We start from the raw sequence: 24,557 nt of genomic DNA on the forward strand, positions 1-24,557 counted from the left end.
TAACAAAACAGTGATACATCATCAATGTAAAATCAAAAATGGACCGTGGGCACGGCAGAAGCAAGAGGCATACGTTGTTGCTACGGTAAGAATGAACCAAATGGTCTTGCCTCACCTGCACAATAAACAAGAAGGGATTCATGAGACGCATGGTCTCGGTGCTTCCGCCGTGCCCACTGGTGATCTGTGCAGTGCAGTCCCTTAAGTACACCCATGTAGGAGACGTAGATGAGGTTGGTATCACGTGAACGTCTGGCGTAGCTCTCCAACCGCGCAGGCTCCATAGACAATCGTCGGCACCGTGAAACGATGTGTCAAACCCGGCAACTTGTTGCGCAGTCGTAGTAGCATTAGGTAGATTGTCGGTGTTCAGTTCCTCGGCCGGTACAGGTGAAGAAGTGAAACTGTGTGTTTAGTAACTGTGAGATCTGGGACCTGTCAGGCCTTCGTGCCTTTAGTCCCAGTCTGCCCTCGCTCGGACGAGAAATAAAGTTGATTGATTGATTGATTCATTCATTCATTGATTCATTCATTCGTTCGTTCGTTCGTTCGTTCGTTAGTTCGTTCGTTCATTCATTCATTCATTCATTCATTCATTCATAGCTAGGCTGGTCATGCTTTTTCACAGAATGAAATGGCCTTGAATTTTCTTTTTTCTATTAGCGCCTCGCTATTGGTCCAAAGAGCCCGCGCTGCGCCTACTTCACCTACCTGTCAGATGTCGTCACAATAGCGCAAGAAATCACTACGTGAATGCAACGTGTACGCATAAGAGATGCAATAATACGCCAAATAAAACTTTCATTTCGTCCACTATAGCCCAACACTGAATAATTCCGAAAAGAATAGAAGATAGCTGCCCACGGACCATTTTGGCACTGGCTACCAGGAGCTACAGGACAGATTAAATTTATTTACCTACCATAAATATTTGTGCGTGGCAGTACAACGTTGTTAAGGCATTTGGACACGTACGGAGGTGAATAAGGAAGTTTTTGCATCTATTTTTCTATCCAAGTTAGGGCTGTAAGAAGCGGAGTCAGCATATTCATTCCCAGCGATGGACCTTTCTTGGACTGGCCTGGCATTATCTGCCAGTAGCGCCGCGGCATGGCGATGCTGTCGGTTGTTGGAGATGGTGGTTGTGCTTTCTACATCCACGGCGTACGAGCAACGAAGTCTTATTCGTTTTCTATGGAGAAACGGAAGAACGCCCATCAAAATTCACAGGGAAATGCAGCCCACGTATGAGGAACGGTGTCTGGCTTTGAGAAGTATGTGGAGGCGGCGTTGTGAGTTCGCAAAAGGCCATGAAGAATTGCATGGAAATGAACGTTCGTAAAGACCGCGTGTGTCGCTGACTGACGACAAGGGCCCCTCATTTTGGTGCTGCGATAGGACAAATGTCTGAACCAGTGTGGGGACAACGTGTAAAAATAGTCTAAGGTACTTGGAATAGTACGTGAATCTCCTAGAAAATACCAGCACAGTTCGGTACATCATTTCGTCCGTGCGAGCTGTATCACGGGCGCAGACAATTCTTGAGGCCTCACTCTGATGTCCATAAAACTAGACCTCAATTTAGTGGCCAGTTGTTCTGGCCAGTCACGCTAGTACTTTTTCTTGTGAATTTCATCAGCTACAATCAGCTCCGTAAGCTTGATTATTATTGTGTGAGGCTTGGATTGCCTCTTTCCGTTTCTAAGAAAGGAGTTCATCTCTAGAAAGCTGTAGATAACTGACTTTTCTGCCCTTCATGGTTTCTAACAAACATGGTTTACGTTTTAAGATAGCAAATACCTTGACACAGGAGGCACCCTGAAGCTGTAGGCGCTGCCAGTGCCGTCTCGCTGTAGTGCAATTTGGTTTAGTGCCTCCCTTTAAGGTGAGGAGGAGGCATAAACATTAAATATACAAGTTAGTCGACAGTAGAATCACTCGATGAGGGCAGCGTCCCCAGGGAAGGATGCCGTGTCCCTGGACCGATAGCTTGATCCAGCTCGTCAAACAACTCTGGTCGGCAGGGCTGGAGCTTGTCAACTGGGCCTGCCAATGCTGACTGTTGGTCTGTTGATTGGTGGTAATGATGGGTGGCCTCCACACTCCAGTATCATGTGCTAGAGGGCATTAGCTGCATGGTAGAAAATACAGTTGCAGTTCTAGCTCGTGGAATAGGTGGCGTAGTACAGGGTCATTGCCGTTCTATCACCGGTCTATTTGCCACTCCATCGCTTCCGGATGATCACCACCTCTTAAACTGGAATTTTAAAGTGTTTTCAATCTGAGCTCTCAGTCTTCAATATGTCGTTTCTCCGTCGCTTTCCAACTATTCTGATCAATGTCGTAAGCAATCGTGACAGAACCTACTGGATACCAGCACTACCATGGTTCAGTATTCTTTCAATTAATTCATACCGTACCTTTAGCTGAATTAATTGTGTTTGTGTCACATTCATTTGAAGGAGATTTGTCACCAACAGAAGTGACGAAAGGGGAATACTTCTCTTTTTAGTGCGTCCATATCAGAGTATAACGTAAACACGTGACATATGATATACTAGATTACACGGTATCAGCAGGCCAATTAAGGTTAGCAGAAACCGATCAACAATGCAAAAGTGGCGCCTTCAACTCTGTTCATTGAAATGCTTATGCGAGCTGTCACATCCATCTTCACATGATAAAGCCAATTGGTTTCAACAGGAAATATGCTAGTAGAATTTCTAATAACAATACAGCGTCAGTAAAAATAATAATAATTAAAACAAAAGTACAAAGAAAGAACAGAGGCTTGAAAATAACTAAAGGCCATAACTTTGCCAGGGAAACCGATATATTCCCTATACACGCGCACAGATTTGCTGTATAGAAGCCTGCTGTCATTATAGGAGTAGAGACAAAGATTCAGTCGTGAAGGAATTCACCCGAATGGAATGAGCTTTTGCTAGATGTAGGGCGGTCCTTAAGTGACATTATTAAAGCCGCGAGACATTATATAATAGCCCCGACATTATATGTAATCGATGGATTCTCATGAGCAGTATCTTTGTTCCGCTTCCAAAAAGCCACATGGCTCCCTACTCTTCAGCTTGCAGTTGCATCGGCGGTTGTGTACTGCTTTGGCAATAGAAATAAAGAAAACAGCCTACTCTGATATTGGGAGGTGCAGAAAAATAAGCGCACATTTTTTTTCGGTGCGCTTGCTTTAGCTATCAAAAAGGAGATCACAGTTTCACACGGGATACTTCGGATAATCATCGATTCTCTACAATATACCAGTATTTGGATCGGAGTTGCGCTGCTCTCCTTGGCTCCTTCGTAACTCCGACTGGCTGCTACACCGCCCACGCTCTTCTAAGCTAACCCATTGGTAAGCTCTAGCTATCCCATCTCATTCCCACTTCTACCATGACACTGGCGTCACACATGGCACACATGTACACTTATTTTCGCCTTTGACACTCCCAGTGATAAGGCTATTATAAGTAGTAACCTAAGCTGGAATATCTACGTTTCTAACGTGCGAACCGCATCTTTTCTTACACTGTTCTTTCTATGACTTCCTTCAAAACGCGCGACTTTCTCTGTGACTGAAACCGTGAGCCCTTCCACACTGTGAAGGTGGCTGACCAGCGAAGCTACACGACACAGAGGCGACACATAATTTTTAACACCGGTGGGATCACATTTATTGTCCTGATCAGTGGTCATCGTGACAATAGGTACGCGCACATGTTCTCGTATAACCTCTGCTAATATTATGGTAGTTTCATCATATTGTGCGTATAATCCGGACTCCCGAGGAGCAACGCGCCTACGAAGAGCGACGGCAGGAACAGAGATGAGAATGCAACCGCCACCCCAAGCAAGCCGGAATAAACTGGACGCGTGTACCGCCACCACGGGAGGTCGGAAGGGAACTAGATACGCAAGTGCTTTGAACGCCGACATATAGAGGGCGGTGCGAACGTAGATATGGTCGAATCGGGTCAGCCTTCTGAACTAAAATTCGATTGAAGATTCTGTTCTTACCCGTGCCCTTAGGACCTCTTCGAGTCCCAAGTGTGACAATAGTAGCCCAAGGGCGCGTTAGATGTCCCCTAGCTCACCAACCGGAGTCAACAGGAGTAGGTACAAGTGCCCTAGGGCCATTTGTGCACTATCCCATGTGTAGTGTAGCAAACTGGTTAAGCTAAACTAGTTAACCTTCCTGCAATTCCTCCTCCACTTTTTCTTTCCTTCCTTCCAACACTGGGATCGGCCAATGTTTTTCCTTACGGAGTTAACAAAACCACGGAGCCCTAACCATGAACATCGCTGTAAAATCTAGATTACACTATGAGTATTATTACAAAATCTAAGCTTATGCTCTGCTAGAATATTAAAAGTCTGGCCTTCCAATAAATGTCGGCAATGCTCGATGGCAGCATTGGTGGGAGAAGGTCGCTGCCGAAGACGCTGTAGCGTGTCTCAGTAGGTTGAAGCATTCGAGAGAAATATCCCAGGGGACACCACTTTATCTCAGGGAGTTATAGAAGTACAGGGTTGATGGCCATGCTTGAAGCATCCGCCGTGATTCGAGTCAGACCATCAGATCTTTAATGCATGGGAAACATCGCGTCGGCGGTGGCTTGTCTATCCGTCATGAAACAGGCCACGGCATTCGAAGGCCAGACAGTGGGCAGAGACGGCCAGATAGTTTCGCGAAGAAGGTCGGTGAGAGGTTGCAGGAGCTCTGATCTGTGATGCATGAAACGCTTCGAAAAATGGACAACTGCCAAGAACTCTCGCTACTTCCGAAGTGTTGTTGGCTGTGAAAAATCTTCACTGCTGGAATGTGAGATGACAGAGGAGAGGTCCCAAGGGAAAGATGTGATGGTCTATGAATTCTAGCTCTCAAGCCCAAACACTAATTTCTATGCATTCGTGACGAGACCATGCTTCTGCAGGTGTTGGAATAATGCACGAAGGCGTCACTCGAGGTGTTCTGGACTAGTGCACGCGACAAGAGTGTGATGGATCTAGATGATTACTGTTGAGAGGCCACGCATCACCTCTGCAATGAACCATTGCAAAGATTGAGCGAACTTGCACAGTCGAAATGGCATCCGGTGCTATTCAACCGCGTCAAACGGAATTATGTGGTGATCGTAGGAGTGTCTGCTGTCTCCACGGTTTTCTGATGGTGTGCTTCGCCTAGGTGTACTTTAGAAAAGCTAGTGAAGCCCACCAGATTACACGTAAAGCTCTGGATGTGAGGTAGCAGGCAGCTGTCGTGGACGGTCTGATCGTCGACAGCGCTATAGTACCTGCACTGGCACCAGCCTCCCAGGACCTTTTTTTGGTATTGCTTGCAGTGTCGAGGCCTAAGAGCCAGATAATGCACTGTCAGGCCTCGCCTTAGCATTCCGACATGGAAGGTGTGCTCTAATTTTCACTTGTCCATTTGGAATCGCTCGTTACATAGGAGATTCAGGCGAGCAGCGACAGGTGGGCCATGTGTATAATAAGTCGCAGCATACTTAGGTGGCTGGGGAAGGCTGCAAGGCTTCGCGAGATCCAGAAACTGCCAGGAAGTTCTCCAAATGAGAACTCGGGATGAGCGTCTTTATGCTGGAGGACGCGTCGTCGCAGAGCATGCCTGATACGGAGAGGCGGGTCACACTGTTGATAAGGTGATGACGTCGGATGCTAACGTGCAAGTCACAGTATGACGGGAAGCCCAATGCAAATATGGGATGTACAACTTCGGCTGATATGAACACCCACCTAAACGTTCGACGCAGGCCCAAGTCAGCAGTCAATGATCTTGAAGTCATGCGTGGCTATCGACGAATAGTTAGCGCCGCGTAGCGTTGGTTCTGTAGGCCTCAACCGGCCATCCGCGTTGATAGGTGGTAGTACGCTTACTTTTACTTCCGTGATCACGAGGAACCTAGTCCCGCAGATTCAGTCCGTAGTCATGAAAGATGGCCGACTTTTAGAGCTAGGTCACAGGCCTATATCAATAATATTTTAGACATTTCCTGACCAACTGAAAGACGGCGTTTACTTTCTGGCATTGTGCGATAACATCCTGGCACACCAGCAGATCGGAGAGATACTCCAATGACGCAAAGAGTCGTTGCGTGGAGAAGAACAAAACTTTAAATGTGTTTAACCCTTGAACATTCCAACAAATTCGTGCGCTGTAGAGTTTGTAAGTAAATGTGATTGTAACTAGTTCATTTATTGTATCAATGGATTCAATTTCATTTCGCAGGTCATTCATCCGTAACGACGTCATTTGTGACAGTTTTTCGGGCTATAACAAACGTGTTCGAACTGAATTAAAACATAGACACATAATCACACACTGTACTCACAAGAAAACTGCATTCTCACATTCTCTGTATTGTAGCATAAAAACATATGGTCATCTTTCATATGTAGGGTCTGCAAGAGAAACTCTTAGGATTGTTTTTATTCTAGATTAATTGAATTCAGGAATAACAGCTGAAGAAGTGTGGAGAAAGCAATTTTTACTTAAGATGACATAATTTGTATCAAAAACGTACTTTTGCTTACACAAGTCAGTTCGGCAAATGGAATAAATAGCAGTTCACGTAAATTTTACTTCCTATACAGGCGCCGTACAGGCGGCCATCGTGGAAGTCCTTATCTTAAAATATATTTGTGGGGTCCACTCTCATCTTGCCATTAGGGTTGGTCGACTACTCGAGCTGAATCGCTTGCCTTTTCTCGAGCTGGAGTTGCTTGACCGCCGCTGCCGTCGTCAATACTGGTACGGCTGATTTTTTTCCGGACCGTCGATCAAAGTGCGTTTCTACCTAACGAGACATCCAAATTTTGCATTTGTCATCAAATACTTTTCGTATATCAGGAATTTTTTTTTTGAAGGAGAGTGTAGGCACATATCTAGAAGAGCCCATACTGATTACTGTCATGAGCTGCCGAGAAAGTCTAACGCGCCAGAACTGAAGTGCTTCCAAACAGTATCAGTGGTGCAATCCCTGCAAGAAAAAGAGAATATTTCTTGTTGTTATCCTTCTACCTCAAAAGACAGTTATAAAAATAGAGGTTACCCTTTTTCTCATGTGATATTAAACACATACGAAAGACATGCAAGCTTAACTAGTCTTCACAAACACAAAAAGCCGCCAATGTTATAGTTCATCCGCCTATTTACTTCTAGTTAAGAAACATCAAAAATGTGCATGGTCAACCGGCTGCACCAAAGCACAAAAAAAAAACTTATAATTTCAGGAATATCAGTGAAACTAATGCTGATTCTTTAAACGCGAGCCTGAACGTTAGTTTCCGTTTGGAAGGGTGAAAACTGGCGTTAATCTTGAACGGACGGTTCTGGTGAAGAAGCATGTGCACTAATTTGCTGAGTCACAATCATATACAGTATTTATTAGTACACCTTGTCTGCATCGAAGATCGTGTTCAAGATAGAGCTCGCGAAGCGGCGCCATACGCAGCAGCAGCCGGAGTAGAATTTCCCCTTATAAATATTCGCTAACTAAATTAACTAACATAGTGTCAGCGCATGAACACTTCACATCAACACTTCACATTCCACGACCGCGGACACTCGCTCTCAAAACGCGGGCGTTGGGAATCAAGGCAGCAGAAGCGAGCGAAGTGACATTTCGAGGCAAACTGACGGGTAAGAACACAGCGCACGCAAAGTTAGGAGCTGTCGGCCCACCTAGATTGTGGCCCCAAAGCAGATCGCTTTAAAAATAAAGCAAGTGTGACCGCGCACGGCCGAAATACAAAATCCAGCCTCTATTCCCTCCCCAGGTGTGACGGACGCGCCGGAATACGGCGTGTTTTCTACTTTGCGCACGCGTGATTGCGTCGCCATGGTCGGCTCGCCGTCGCACGCTTTCACTCGCACACATAGCGTACACTGTAAACAAGAAAACACCCAGATGGGCGTTTTTTGCTTGTCCTCTAGCGCATTCCCTTTTGTACATCTTTTTGCTCCCATTGAAAGGGCGTACGATAAAACTCCCATTGACGTGGGCATTAATTGGGCACACAACGGGGGTACGTAATACGCCCACTTCACCCCCCCCTCCTATTTGACTGGGAGGTACAATGGGAGTATTGTGAAGGAATTAAAGGCATTTTAGTTTAGGTGCGGCAAGCTCGTAGCGAAATGCATGGTGGCGCGGGTCACACGCTTACGCAGTACCAGACGGAACACCGCAGGCCGATATGTCGAACGCCGGCGATCAAGGCTCAAGGGAACTCGGCCGTCCGTGAGCTGCCACCCGAGCAGGCGTCGCACCTGCTCGGAGCGAACGCCGGCGTCCGACACCTTGGCCTGCGGTGTTCCGTCTGCTGCTGCATAGGCGCGGCGTACCGCCACGAAGCATTTCGCCGCGGGCTCGCCACACGTAGTCCAATCGACGGCACAGGGCCACCGCTGAATCGACCAAGTCACGCGCACACGTGGTCCAATGGCGAATGAACCCGTCACCGCACGTCTTCATTTTTTTTCCCTTTCGCTGATCACAGAGCCCCTCTTTGCAAAGCTTTTATACAGTCGTCCTAGCTTATCGGCAGTGCCTCCGAGGCCAGCAAACGCCTTCGAGAGCAGTTGCTACTTGCTGAAAGGAAAAATGCAGGAGACACACTGACAGTGAAGAAAATTTATTTTACACCAAATGTAAGAAATATAATATGTTCACTTCGGGGCCCAAAAGAAAGCACATTTCTGCCCCAGTAAAACAATTGTCTGGATTTTAAAAAAGAGCACTGTACGTTGTAAGCATGCCAGTTGCTAGTATTCTACATGTCCTAACACAATGAAATTAGTAAATGAAAGAAATGCTAAGAAATCTTATCTCCTTTCATACTGAACTGTAACTACAGAGCCATGTGTTTGAACTGTTACTTTGTACTGACACTCCACACTTTTGCACAGACTATATATTGAGCTCGCTTGACTAAGAGTAAAACTTCATTTGGCCTAGTTGGTACATAATTCTGAACTTAAAACTTACAGCGCAAACACCTAAGACGAACCGCAAAAGGCAGATACGACAGACGCTGGCGCTAACTGACAACTTCTTTATTTCTTCGTCGTCGATGCATATATATGCCCTAGGCCACACAACTGCACAGGCGCACACATTACATTAAAGAGATCTCCCAAATTATCACATATGCAAACGTAGGAACTCAAATTCAGATGGGTGCAGGGACAAAGCTATGTCACTGATGCAATTATCATTTTGCCTTCTTATGTGGTAGGCCTCTAAGGCAAGCCGCGCAAGCTCATTCATGCTTTTGCCAAGAATCGACGTCCCATCAAGTCGTGCCTCACAATTTTTGCAAGAGTTTATATGCGCAACAATGTGCACTCTTCTATCTACATTTTTGTTTACTTTTTGTGCATGTTCCCTGTGCGGTCCCTTAAACATATAAGGTCATCTATCAACTCAAGAAAATTGCTTGCAGGCATAGTGTTCCTTTGGCGTTTTCTGCACCGAACAAGCTTTTAAAGCTATGCTCCCGCACCTGCGGAGAGGGCAGAGGAGGATGCCAAATTCGGCATGATGCTTCATACGTGTTGTGCGCGGTCGGCGTGGTTTATACCATTCACTCTCATGTGGTAAGACATAGCTTGGCTAGATAGGGCATTGCGTCAATGAGCGACTCAGGGAACATGCGCAATAAGTAAACAAAAATGTAGATAGAGGAGCGCACCTTGGTGCGCATATAAACTCTTGCAACAATTGTGAGGCACAACTTGATGGGACGTCGATTCTTGGCAAAAGCAAGAATGAACATGTGCGGCTTGCCTTAGAGGCCTACCACAAGAAAGGGAGGGCGATAATTGCATTAGTAAGATATCTTTGTCCCTGCATCCATCTGAATTTGACTTCCTACGCTTGCATATGTGATAATTTGGCAGATCTCTGTAATGTAATCTGAGTGCCTGCGCGGTAGTGTGGCCTAGGGTTTATATTGCATCGACGACGAAGAAATAAAGAAGTTGTTAGCACCAGTGTGTGTCGTATCTTCCTTTTGTGGTTCGTCTTAGGTGTTTGTGCTGTAAGTTTAAGTTGCTTGACTAAGCCATTCCTAATTAACAGTGGCTGGTATAATGAGGCCGATCAGTGGTATTTTGCATGGACTAGCACACAAATATGATAAATGTCAAAGTACTAAATTAAGAAATTGGGACTCATCACAAACGAGCTACATAATTTAGTGCTGGATTTCTGAGCAAGCTATTAAAAATTATTGTATTTTACGAACCAGAACCCACCTTCTGATTATGACACATGCCATAGCGAGTAACCCCGAATTAATTTGGACAACCTAGGGTTCTTTAACATGCACCTAAGTACACGGGTGCTTTTGCATTTCGCTCCCACTGAAATGCGGTTTTGTTTAAGACTACATTTACGAAAGTTCCAAACACGATCCCCCCTATATTTTTACAGTGGGTGCTCTTCATATGGAGCCTCAAGGTGCCAGGGAAATTGGTTCCATTTACCAGGCATTATATTTACTGAGAGACATTGCAGAGAGCCAACCAATTATCAGGATGGTGTCCTATTTAAGCGGCAGTTTCGAAGCGATTTTCGTTTATCGAGATTCCACTGTAGTCCATAATAGTGGATGAGTTGTGTTCTGCATGGACACATTAGCATGGCTACCATGTTTAGTTGAATATTGTGCAAGCAGCAACATTTCACTGTACCCAGTGCAATATATAAAGCCAGCAATGTAACATGTTGCAAATGCAGCCACGAACAAGTACCTTCCCTGATCATATCCAATAGCAGCATCTTTAGACGAAATTAGTCATGCTTTCTCCCGTTTAAGTGCCTTGTTTTCAGAAATCAAATCCTCCTTATCACATTGACCTCCAATTGTGTCATTCCCCGAGCTGAGGTCATTTGAGATTGCATTTAATTGCCTTTCAAATAGCATATTGGTCTTATTTAAAAAGCACATGGCATCACAGTGACCACCTAGACATAGAATTCGAGCTGCAACACAGTAGCAAACATTCTGAGGTAGAAGCCCAACTATTCTTTTGAATTTGGATGCATGCTCAAAACACTGCTATGCAATTGCAGACAGGGCTGATAGTGTAGCAACCAGGACAGATTTAACGGACATAAAGGAGCAAAATTGTGTGAGCTTCGAATTATTATTCTCTCTGAGGAACCATGCTGTCCAATTATAAAACGGGGATCAAGATAAAGTAATTAGATAGAAAATCTGCATTTCATTAAGTAAATAAAATACTGTTCATGCTACCTTCCAGGGTGCACACTACATTCCCTTTCCTTGAATGTGAATTTGCTACCTTTCCATGGGTTACCAAATGTATAGGTGTATTGTTGGTCAAGGGTGGTGGAATGGATATAGGTCTCAGGCTAGAGGAAATATTTCGAGAAGGAGACTTGCCAGGTTGAACAACGAATGTCTCAGGCTGGAGCCATTTGGTTCTCTTGCAAAGATGTTGCCTCCAGCTTGAGACTTCCTTTGTTGGACAACTGTTGATGACTAATTTCGCCATCTTTTCATTTACCCTCGTCTTATTCAACCTATTGCTCCACGCAGGAGCTGCACTTTCTTTAAAAAATAAAGATATTAATGAGCTCAAAGGCTTTGTGCATGGCTGCATCCCCAAGTGCAAAAATTTGTTTTCAATGAATGACAGAGTTGGTACCTTTCTTGAGAATTCAATAGGAAGAACCAAAAATTAAGCTAACAGACTGGTTATGACGACAAGTAAACATGAATTGATGTGGAGTGCCATTTCTTCATTTTGCACCAGGCTTGGGGCCAGCCAGACTTCTTCCTAAAATTGAGAAAATTTTTCTAATGAAATACATATTAAGAGTATTTTCTTCATAATCTGAAAATTTAAAAACATGGTTATTTGGTTATTCATATTTAGTTGGGAACAGTGCGAAGGACACTGACGAAGTAAGGGCTTATGCAGTAATGCCACATAGTGCTGGCTGAGAACAGATTCAATTTTAGAACAGACAAACAGTTAAGTACTTTGGAATGCTTCCTAAAAGCCATAAAAAACCAAAGCAGGAAGCAGTTGTACAAAATAATGTATGTGCATGAAAAATGCATCTGATCATCGGTTCGCAGACATGTATGACATTTGCTTGTCAGTTAACAAAACATGTGTTACGCTGAAACATTTCTCCTACAATTTGGCAATTCTGTGGGCTTTCATTATTGCTCGGGTCAGTTGGTTGCTGTTGTTACTGCTACTAGTGTACGGTGAAGTGTAATGTAGATGGGCAAGTGCTACTGACAACTATGAACATTGGCAAATTTTGCTGCACCAGGATAACGCATGCATTGTCCCGCTGCAGCGAAACTTTCCAGTAAACATTCACAGTTGTCTGTAGCACTTTCCCATCTGTCTCGCCTCACACTGTTCCATCTATAGCGCTTCACCATACTGTAATATGCACCACCGACACAAAATTCTACCTTTCTGAAGTTCTTACTGCTACTTCGCACTCGTCACATTCAGGCCGCCAGGCTTACTGAGCCCAATGCATAGACTGGCACCTCCTGTCATGGACTTATTCTGGTGTAATGGCACCACAGAAGCAAACGAAGACAAAGACATGCAGGACACAAGTGCCTAACCTCAAGTCTCGCTTTAACAAGAAAACAGACATCATATACAACACATAGTGACAGGAAGTGATGTCATTAATTCAAAAACAAATTCTTTGTGCAATGTAACTGAGAATGACTGATACATTTGTCCTTTTCGTGCTAATCTGCCAAAGCTTAATTATCTTATGTACATCTGCTCATAATTTCTGGCTACGAGTTTTGATGAACACAGGAACGAACCAATCTATTTTGCAGTGCATCACAATGTGCAAATGAGAGTTATTCCACACAAACTTCATTAGCCGCAATCTCAAATTAATACAATGTGTGTATGCAATGCAAGCATGACTGGATGGGAATGGCTGACTGTACATAACCTCCGTTGCACAGTGCACCGCCTGCAAATTGTGCTGCACGCAACAAATTAATTTGTTTTCCTGGCTTGTCTTTTTTTCTCATCAGAGCAAATCTCTCATCACATGTTTCATACAGAAAAAAAATTTTTGCCCGTAGAAACCAGCTACACAATTACCCATGAAAATTACAAATGCATACGAAACAACTGCAACCACTTTTTTACTTCATCTCATTCATTATATTCCATATTCATGCCTAATTTAGTTGCGCAAATCATTGTTTTCTCAGGCCCTTGTTAGGAGAGTTTTGTGCTGTAATAAAAGGCAGAAGCCAAAAAAAAGGAAAAGGTTGGTTGTGGTTGAAGCACAATATGCATCTAGTGAGCTAGGCCGCAAGCGTTGTGTAGTCTGCTGCCATCATAAGGCCGTGCCTACATTGGACAGATGGGATGCTCTATTAATGCGAAATCAGGGAAATTGAGGGAGTATGAGTCATTCGTGTGAAACAATCCTCCATCACACAATGTTGAATACTGCAAAGAATGTGACTGCGGTCCTGTGTTCCACAAAACTTGCGTTGTAGCCAGGTATTATGACCTGACAACATGCAAGGTAATTGTGGCTTGCAACATTTAAAAAGAATGACGAATGTATCAGTGATCCATTAGTTGCACTGCATAAAGAATTTCTTTTAACAGATATCATCACATCATGTCTCCACCTGTTATTAAATATTGCCTGTTTCCTTATTTTAAAGCTTGAAGTGAGATCCGGTGCTTGTGTCATGTGCGTACATATCTTTGTTTACTTTTTGTGGTGTCATTACACCAGAATTTATATAACCAAATGGCCACACACTGCTTTTGTCACGTTATAGTGGTGCTTGCAAAGCCTCCCAAACAGCAGCCTATTTGGTTAAAACATGCTTTTGTAAATATGCTCTTCCAAATAGAAAAGCTATCAAGAAGGTAACAAGAATCAAGAGCATTAAGTTAAATCCACTGCAATGCTTTACTTTTTTGCCTTTATTCCTTACACCTAAGTGGATAAGAAAGAGTGTGAATGTTACAGAAATGCACTAAATAAGTTGTTGAAATTATGCAAAAATGTTAACGCAACTAAGCATAGATTTATGTGCAATAGACACCAGTCTCAGTTTCTTTCCTTCTGACACAAACATAGTATATCTTATTCCTTTGGCATGAAGGAAAGCATATGTAGACCAGACAAGCTTATATTTGAATGAGAGCCTTCACGATTAAGCACCACTATAATGTGACCATAAGAGTACATACACTGTAAACAGTGCAGATGACAGCCCAAATTTCATAAGTGCAACATGTTAGCGAAAGCAGCAACCATTAACCCAGAAACTAATCAAATCCCACAAAATAACAACAAGAAAAAAAAAGAATAATGTGTCAGCGCAGCACCTGTTCTCAGAAGTTACAGAAAAGTGGTATGCTTGTTAACAAACCTGAAACCACGGCACATTTGTATCTGACCACCCCCTGCCTCTTTATGTGCTTTCGTGCCTTTGACAAGGCATTACTGGATATTTATTTGCTTGTCTGTTGCAAAAACACATCAATTATTAGTCAGTGCACAGTGCACCATGCCATTTATCTATGTGGACTCACTTTGTGTCCTTAGCACTGCTCTCACCTATTCAGAACTAAGGATTGCAAAAAGACTTGTTCTACTTAAATCTACATGCCTTAAGATGTGGGTTCTGCAGTTGAAATAGGGTAATTATAAGTAAAATGCATGACATGTTCTGATGAACTTTGTTTTCATAATCTAATTGTTTATTTGGGCACATAACCAGTCAGATCATTTGTACTAAAACAAGAAAACAAATTCAACACACTGGTTTATACTGGTTGGTGCTCTATTGACTTTAGTACACACATTGAACAAACGACAGGCAGTGAGAAATACCAACAACCACTAACTTCCACACGGCATTATTGGTCACATGTGCACAATATAGCTACAAAAACCCAAATGAAAGTAGACAAAGAAAAAAGTACATTTTAACAGAAAAAGAACAAGACAAAAAGACTTCTTTTGGTAGCTAAGTCACAATCAAGGTGTAAATGACAGCTATAGTTTGGCAAGCACACATGTAGTTACTTTGCTCAGTTCCTCGATATCCCAATTTCTTGTTTGACAGCAACACCAACGGGACATCTACGCATATCTATTGCACATGCCATTTTTGCTCGCTCCAAAATCCTTTCATGGTTATTCATTTAGTGCCTGCTTCGCCTGTACTGGCATTGCAGGGGGGGTATACATTCTGTGTAATGTAACTTACATTCAAATCAAGCACACAAAGCAGGGAGGGAATTATCTTTGAAAACTATGCAAACAATTGCAGGCTGAAAAACCTTGCAGTCCCTTTGGTCCAAGGAAAAAACAATGTGAGGCATCACCTATAAGTAAAAGGAAATTAATAAACCTTTTTAGTGTAATCTCTTTCTTGTGAGGTATGATGATAGCCTGATATGAATTTCTCTATCTCTACATGTTTGCAACAGTATATGCTTGAAATAATTTTAACTGAAGAGATTTCCCAGTCTTTTAAATCCTGCCATTGCAGCTTACCCTTACTCTCAGTAATACAAAGCCTTTTAGTATGACTTCCTATTACAAATCTAACTGCCATATTTTGAACATTTTCAAGCAGACCAGCTGACTCAATATTATGGGGATTCTAGCAAACATGTACTTATTTGATTAGTGAATGCACATAAGCAAAATACAGCTGTTCTTTGAGGTTTTCGGGAAGCCAACAAAATGTGTATGGGTGGACACACGACAGCTACTACACCGATAAGCATCGTGGCCAACCAAAATTAAGTTTATTCCTATATGGGCGGGCATGGCGGAGTGTGAGCAGACAATGGTCGGCTTTTTCTGGAGTCATATACAAAGGAACCCCAACATAACGAATGCACTAAAATCAGCAATTTGGTTTGTTGTACTCAGATTCGACCGTTTAGTCAAATAAGTACATTTGCAAATGGATTGTTTTCCCACGGAAAGGGCCGCAGTCAGAAAACACAAATCTCAATGAGAAAAAAATTTTGAATTTGAGAGTCAGCAACCAAAGATACGGTTTCACGGTGTGTTAACGATACCTTCACATAGGTAGCCTGAAGCAAACCCAGCCTTGCTTTCGCATCCACCCTGTCCTCTTTGATACTGCCACACACAGTGGAACGACACTATCATGAAAAGTGCTGGCAGTGGAGGCGAATGCTTTGTCTGTCTCAAACTTCAATGCATCTCTGAAACTACAGATTATGCAACCCCGTGTACTAAACACGTGGGAAGACTGTGCACATAATACCACGCCATATCAGCACGTCTAGTCTTTCCACACGCAGCAGATCACCTCTAGAACAGGGTGTGCAGGCTGCAGATGTGCTCAGCTGCGCTCACAGCCATGGCGCTAGAAAAGAAGACGCACGGACTGGGCCCTTCTGAGGGCCCCCTTAAAAGCTCAGTTTGTCATTTTTTGTTTCTGTAATAGGCTAGTGATAAAAGTGAATTTGCTTCATGCCTATTAAGAAATGTTGTACACATGGTAGAAAAATTATGAAAGTAGAACATTTTATTACTTTTCACCCCTCTCAGTTGGAATATCGTACAAATGCATAAGCAGCCATTTTTGCCTTGTTTCATCTAAGATGTTTTTTTCATGCTGAAAGAAAGGCATGTGTTTAAATAATAAGCTTGGTTGCAACATGTAAAGGAATTGTGTAATGTCACAAGGGTTCCTGAAATCAAAATATATTTGTGATTTATTTGCGACTGGAACACTCAAAAGAAAAACGACCTTTTAAACAGACTAAAACAAAGCCACAGCACATGCACCCATACTAAGCCAGGGACTGTATCAAGCTGATATGAGAAGACTTTCAAGCAAGAATCTTTCCAGGTTTGGTAAAATTCTTAAAACAATGGTTAATACCTGGCCCCACGCCTTAAATCTAGAAGGAATAAAGTTTTTAAGCTACTCTGTGTTCTTTCTTGAACCCAACAAATGTGCCTAGAAAAATGGGTCAAGTCTACATCTTGTCACATCTGTGGCAAGGTGTGAACAAAAAACTCGCTTTAGCTGGCTGCAGTGCTCCCTGCGATGAATATTCAGGCAGAAAATTGTTACCCCAGTGTGACTGTGCACCCAAGAAAACAAAATGTGGTAGACTACATCAATGCAAACGGAAAAATCTTTAGTCCATGCTTGCTGGCAACCTGTGTCTGTATTGGCCTCTAGGAGAATTGTGGCCCCCACGTGCTGGAATATTTCCGTGGCATAGAGAACGTTGTGTGACACCAGCTATCAAGTGCTACCATCAAGTAGCTACCAGCTACCAGCTATCAAGCTATCAAAAGAGCTATAGGCAATTTTGCTGCAATAACAGTACTGTTTTTATAGCATTCGTTGTGGGGAGTGCGGCTTGCCCCTTTTGCCGGAGTTCTTGCTGAACGGCGATTTATTATCAGTTTGTTATATGTGGAACTTGAACAGCTTATATTTTTGTCTCCTCAATCCACACTTCTGCTGCACTTTTGCCAGCATCTCTACACAGGGTGTCTTGACTGGGGTCATACCAAGTAAGCACGCTACAAGCCTTGTGTGCATCGTTTTCATGACTCTTTCGATGACCAAATTTCATTTTCAGTGACTTCATCAACTAAGTATCTAGCGGCAGCTTGAACATGGGTACTCATGAGAACTCGCACCAGGCTTGGTCAAATACGTCCAGCACTGCAGCACTGAGTAGTGAACCATGCTGTAAGAGTTGGCAACTAAATTGCCACCTTGTGATTGAAACTTTTCATCCTTACAATCAAGGCTTCAATTGCCCAGCCAGCGAGCTGCAGCAAAGGTGTGAACTATAGTCATAGTCATCTGATGTCACATTCTATGTCATAGCGATAGCAGGTGATCCCTCCAGTGGTGGCCCTCAAGGCCAACAGGCATCCCTTTCTATGCACGTGCTTGTGTAGGACTGGGGAGATGGTGCCAGTTTGTTCTTCAGCATTAACACTGTTCACGCTGTATCAGGAACACATTTTCTTACTCAGTGCAATAGCCCTTGAACCTACATAATTGCCAATGAGTCCTTTGTCGACCAACCTTTCTTTTGCCATGTCATTTGCTTCTGCCTTGATGTCACAGCAACTTCAGCTATATGAAGCAATGATGGTGTTTGAGTACCCACACAGCCTTGCAGCTTTCCAACCTGAACATTGCTTCATTAAAAGCTGACATGATTTGGTCTCAGCAGACAGATCAGAGTTAAAAAGAAGCCTTAAACTTCTTTCAAAGTCATTCTAACCTTGTCAATAATCCCGTGCCTTTTGATGTGTTATTCAGCATTGTCCAAAGCAAGTCGGCTCTTAAAAATCAAAATAACAACTTTGTGAGGCCACCTACTAGGCTACCACTGTCTCTTCAGCCAGCCTGAAGTGTCTTGCAGCCATAAAAGCTGGAGTGCACAAAAAACGACAAAGAAAAGTGTGGCAGACAAAATGCTCATGGAAATCCATATGTTTATGGACTGTTACACTGACTGAAAAAAATGGTGGCTTCCCAATACAGTCTTGATGTACGTAGCTGTTTCAGTCACGAAGAAACAGCCAGTTGCGCAGTCCTGCACAAGCGCAGTGTACAGATGCCCATGGATTAAAATTTGTTGTGTGTGCATGTGGTACAGTGTACCACATTTCATGTTCCTGAGGCTGCAGTACACTGGGAAGACTGGTTGCAACTTCAATAGTAGGCCCTTAGAGTATTGCAGCCCTTTGTTCATATTTTGCTGCAGATTGTATCAAATGCGAATGCAAACTGTTTTGCAGGACACGTCAGTTCAGTTCAAGCAATTAGACAGAGTAACCCAAGAAATAGTTTAAGCCTCAAAAAGGTCTTAATACAGTTTCTAGTTTAGTACAGGTTTTCGCCTGATGTTTTGGCTTCTTCTACGGTATAATGCTGTTGCTTGCTAGGTACTGGTGGTGTGATGTGCACACTCTCTTGTGTTGCTATAACGACAACTTGTAAAAAAGATTTTCCTTCCTAACAAACATTTGGATACAGTGCCTGTGAGCTCATCTTTTAACCTGTTTTTCATTTGATCTGTGCATTTACATTGAACGTAAACTAGAAAATATCAGTACTGAGAATCACAAAAGAACACACCTGTGTAACGATTCCGCCGAGATCGTTGGAGTGGTCCAGCCACAGGATGCAATGCAGGTAGAAAGGCCTCCTGAGTTAAAGCAAAATAACAATCGTTGTAAGATGCGAATAGAAAATTTTATTCTGTGAGGCTTTCGGCATGTATACTAATTACCACATTTGTATGTAAAATAGTTTTGCATAATAGCTGAGCAAGGTTAACGTCTCGCCCTGTGACTGTCAGCCAATGCTACTCATGGCAATGGTGGCAAATATGGCACATCCTTTCAAATGGAACTTTTGTGGGTTACAGGAATTTAAAAGAACTTAGGTTTACATAATACATAACACCTGTAGTTAGAAGGATGTCTTGCATGCAGCACCAATGCCACAAGTGGCACTGCTTAACACTTCCAGGGCCAGACTTAGTACATAAACAATACAAATGTGCAACAAAGTGAACAGGTGGTTAGCTGCTGCTATAACTCCAAGATTGCATGCATCATGTAGATGTGACTGCAGCTCCCATCAGGAGCGAGTTGCCCTTTAGTGCACTTCACTTCTCTTCCTCTTTTGTCTTCATTGCATGTTGGTGCCATATGGTAATAATGAACAAAAATTAAGCACTTCAGTTCCCATTCTTGTTTTACTACATGCTGTAAAGTCATCTAAGTGCACTTAATACTCTTAAGAATGTACTTTAGCCATTTTGTCAATATTTTTCGCTTGGCTTCACTACACCTTAATGTAGTGCAAATTCTAGACAATGCTTACAAAAAAACCTACTCCACACAATAACACCTCCAATTAAGAGTACACAGTCTATGGCTTCGACATGTGTACATACATACTTTATACATGGTTACAATGAAAATATAAGTGGCTGTTCTAATATGCACACTTAGCATACTGCATAACAGTCACCTGGTTCCAAAATGGCTTTTTGTTATCACACATAGGACGGCCACAACTATAAATTTATTTCTGGCAGTAACTTAAGCCACGGCCAAAACCTTCATAGTGCAATCAATGAAAATTTTCGAATTTAGAGCAGTTAGGCATAAACAGGGCAAGTAGTTATAAAGTGTTAAATAATGAACTGTTATGGAATATGGCGGTAGAAGGCCATGCGCCTGAAACATAGGTACTGTTTATCATATAAGCACATTCTTATATTTTTGCTTACTTCCCTAGGGATTGCATCAAACAGTTTGCTTGTGTAAATTTTGCTACGTGGCTGTATCGTATTAGCCCTTATCTTTTCACATTTGGCTTACTGCAGCTTTATGCACATGCATAAAGCTACTACTGCTACCACTCTACTGCTACACTACTACCTACTACCTACACTACTACCTTCAGCTGAAGGCCAAGCACTATGCTGTCCAACATACATGCATTTAACAACACCGAACAGTAGACAGAGAATGAGCAACTCTTTTAAAAAGTGCAGTTCTTTGGAGACACATTGATATATATCTGGAAAACAGATTTTTGCTAAAATTATAACTTAATATAATTGGTACTGAGCATAATGCATCTTGCAATAAACTTGCATTTACCGGACACCACTATACACACTGCGACCTCTGCAGCTTCTCCACAATCTGGCACAATGTGCTCAAGCTGCCTGTAAACCTTGGAAGGGGTCTATGATAGTTTAAGAAGCTTAGCAAACATGAGAAGGACCTAAAATGAAGGTCAGAGAAGCAAAGCAAATTTTTAACCATTCCTCTCTATGTTGCTATGAATGTCAAGGTTCCAGCAAATGATGTATTTGAACTGTATTTTTAATCGTGCAATACTAGAGAGCACATTTTTGCAATAATAATGTGACAGAGAAGAATGACAGAAACTAACTTAATGAATATTTTTCTAAACTTTCATGAGGTTTTCGTCATTATGCTGATGCACACACCTGCATACCTCTACTGTGAAGTCTTGTTTCAGTTTATTTTATAGTAATTTACGCCATACACTTGTCCTGAAATACATCACGTTGGGCTCCTTCAGTATTCTTTTCTTACTGGAAACACACATGCCTATACAGGGCAAGCACTCAATACATGCAAGACTGCCACGGGAATGGCCACTCGAGGTCGACTGTTAGTACAGCGCAAAAGACGAGGACTGAAGGAAGAACACAACACAGGCACTGTCACACAGAAACATACTCAAGGCACTTTGCAAGATTCTCAGGCTTCTTTCATGCTCTAAAAACACATTATGTAGCACATATTGAGCCACAGATAGCTGTACTGGGAAATTTTCACGTTGCTCTACAATTTTATAATTGAGACTTTTTATCTAATTACATTTGAGAAGTTAATTAATTGATTAAGACTAAGACAACATTACATAGGTTCTGTGCAGCTAGGTGGCATATTCATATTTTTAAAAGTTTGCTAAAGTTACGTGGGATAACCTGCATACCTCCTATGGAACAGGTGTCACACCAATCACTCTAAGTAATGCCGCTAAACTAGCCATTGCGCTCAAAACATACAGGGTAAAAAAGCAAACTCTAGGTAAGAGCATACCAAGGCCTCTATTGCTGAAAAGGGAAACTGATGGGAGGCGCCCGATCTCCGGCCATGAAGCTGCTTCATCCTCACAGTTGGCAATGAAACGACCGCAGCCGCAGTCCTGAAATAAAAATGAAAAATTTGACACTACAATGATCACACAGAACACAAAAAAGCTGGTCACAAGCTTATCTTGGAGAACATCTGCTGCTACATTAGGTTTTGTATATTCGTCAGCTTATTGTTAAACTAAGCTTGCCAATATTTTATATCTTAATGGCTTTGCTCTTTACAAACCAATACCTTTGCCCAACTCATGCACATATGCACTACTTAAGCTATGAGATGTTTACTGATCCCTTACAATGAATGGCTTCTAAGACAAATTATTTCACACAAAAGGATGCATAACTTATGAGTGTTACTGACATTGAATACCAAGGTAGTACCTTTTTTTTATAGACAATGGCAGACTTGAAGCACATTTTTCTCACAGATACAGGTTACAGGTTGATCGGTCTGCCTTTTTTTTTTCACCAGCAACAGAAATTTTGTTATTAATACTCGTGCAATATAGGATGACGCTGTGATGTGTGATATGATCCTGAGTTGAAAAGCGCAACTTCTTTGTGTGAATTTGGCACCTAGAATTCAATACTAAATATCTGTACCCAATACGCAGTGGCACAGCAGCAAAGTAATTAAACATTAAACAAGTTCAGGTATCCAGAGCACAGCGCCAGCTGTTGAATAACAACATAGCACAAGCATCGACTATATAGATATAGCGTAGTAAGTGCACCGCAGGCGTAGTGGCGACCTCAGCAAAGAACACAGGCATGGAGCGACGCGCCCGTATGACCTATCACCGGCAATGCTATCGCGTAAATTGATATATCTCGTCACGGCACGGGCACCGTTTTCTGCCCGCCGAGGTGCCGCCGCCACTGGTACTCACGTGCTCCGGCCGCCGAGGTTCAAGTGACGGCGTATCCAGTAATCTGAACCCAAGCAGGACACCTGTTACCGCCAAGCAGTACGCTAACAATAAAGAGGTTCTTATACTCTGACCGGCAGCTCATGCGGCGTTCACCCGTAGTGCCGTTGGAAGCTCACCACACGCTTTTAATACCACAAACGCGCCGCCGACATTTCACGCCCGTAGATCAAAGTCGACCGGCGCAGGCTCTACATGCTACGTGCCGCAGTCGTGCACTGCCTGCACAATCAACGACGTAGGTGCGAAGAGACACAGACGATAGAAAGGAGCGTACTGGCAAATCTGCACAATGCGCGCTAACTGGGCGACCTACTGCACACAATCGCACGAGCTAGGGGATTGGCGCCACGTACGCGCCAGCTAGCAGATACCGCGCACAAAGAAGCGCCGCCGGTTCTCGCTCAAATGATCGTTGTACAAACACACGCGCACCGCAGTAAACCCTTAACGAGCCGCCACATTTTCAGGCCGCGGTTAGGCGGCGAAGCTTAGCTCACCTCGCACTGCACGTAACTATTATGGTAGTGGCTTGCGCTTCGGAGATCATGTCGAATGCTCACATCCGCCCAATTAAAGACGCGGCAAAGTCCCTCATTATATAAAATCCTAATTTTTAAGTACACTCGCTTGACTCTGAGCACTCAAGTCGATTCGATTACGACAAAGCTCGAAGAAACACAGTGATCGTGCAAAATGGTTCTGGACGGCCAACTGTCGCGCCATGTTGTACCGAGACCTTCAATAAGTCATATCAGCGCGTCTCCTCACTTAGAACACATGCACACTCATAGAACATGTAATAATCGTTCAAAGTCACTTACCGTGGAGTCTTGGGGGTTCAAAGCAGTGAGAAACATCAACCACGGAAGAAGAATGTGCCGTCGCTGGCAAATGGCTGCTCGATCGCAGCTTTCAACGCACGCGCGCGCGCTCCGAAGGCTGGTGTTCCTCCGCGCGTAGTTCCGACTTCGACGTCCTCTGCAGCACCAAGGCGCGGCTACTCCGAACAGAAAAACAGCGCCGACACACATTGCGCGGGATATTTCGAATCTGACTGCAGAAATAATCCTACTGAAATTGTCGCTGCGGCTGACTGCCTTGTTGGTCATGGCTGAGTTATTCTTTTCTCTGTTTGGCTCGTCTCAATTTCCCCTACGCCACCGTTATTCCTTGAAAACCCCCATTTTACAACCGCAATGCCCCATCAAATGGGGTCGGGGGTACAATAATGGTTCTAGCTTATTTTACTTCTTCTCGTGGGAGTACTCATTTTAAGCTAGGGGGGAAAAATGGCATATCAACTGTTAAAACGCCCATATGGGCTCATTTGTGTTTACAGTGTACGGCGCACGAGGAGGATGTTATCCCAGTACGTCTGCATCGCACACCACACCCGTAGGAAGTGCCACAGGAGGTGAACTCGGCGCGTTTCTGCCTACGCTCGTCCTCCGCGATGCTTCGCTACGTTTGTCCTTCCTGCTTTCACTTTCCTCTAGGTGGCGTTCGCCGCGCACTCTCGCTCCTTCGTACTTTCCCCGGCACGCGATTTTCTTCTCCTCCAAGCGCCTTCCTCGTCCGCTTGCTTCACGGCTTCACACGGACACCGCCAATTCGAGGAGCTGTACAGTTACACTGGCGCGTAAAATAGTTGTTTTTTATGGCAGAAGCCTTTCTAATTAGGCTTGCTTAAACACATTTTTACGAAAACATGTTGAATCATTGGTTATATCTGTGCAAGCGTATCATCCATGTACCTTACTTCGGTATCCTGGTGAAAAAAAAACGAATCGATTACTTATTCATCCATACTTCTCCTTCACAGATGGTACTGCTGTTGCGCCAAG

The 24,557-nt window shown here is 43.3% G+C and overlaps 1 long non-coding RNA gene across 1 annotated transcript in view; it reads right to left on the reverse strand.

The window, feature by feature from the left end:
• Window positions 1–6,343: 6,343 nt before the first annotated feature.
• The window catches only part of LOC140219505 (uncharacterized), a 38,268-nt gene continuing 20,054 nt past the window's right edge, over window positions 6,344–24,557 (reverse strand). Inside the window, exon 5 of the long non-coding RNA XR_011895824.1 lies at window positions 6,344–7,013. This is a non-coding gene — a long non-coding RNA (uncharacterized lncRNA). The remainder of the gene's footprint in view (window positions 7,014–24,557) is intronic.

The sequence above is a fragment of the Dermacentor andersoni genome, chromosome 7 (genome assembly GCF_023375885.2).
Source record: "Dermacentor andersoni chromosome 7, qqDerAnde1_hic_scaffold, whole genome shotgun sequence".
NCBI classification, from domain to species: Eukaryota; Metazoa; Arthropoda; class Arachnida; order Ixodida; family Ixodidae; genus Dermacentor; species Dermacentor andersoni.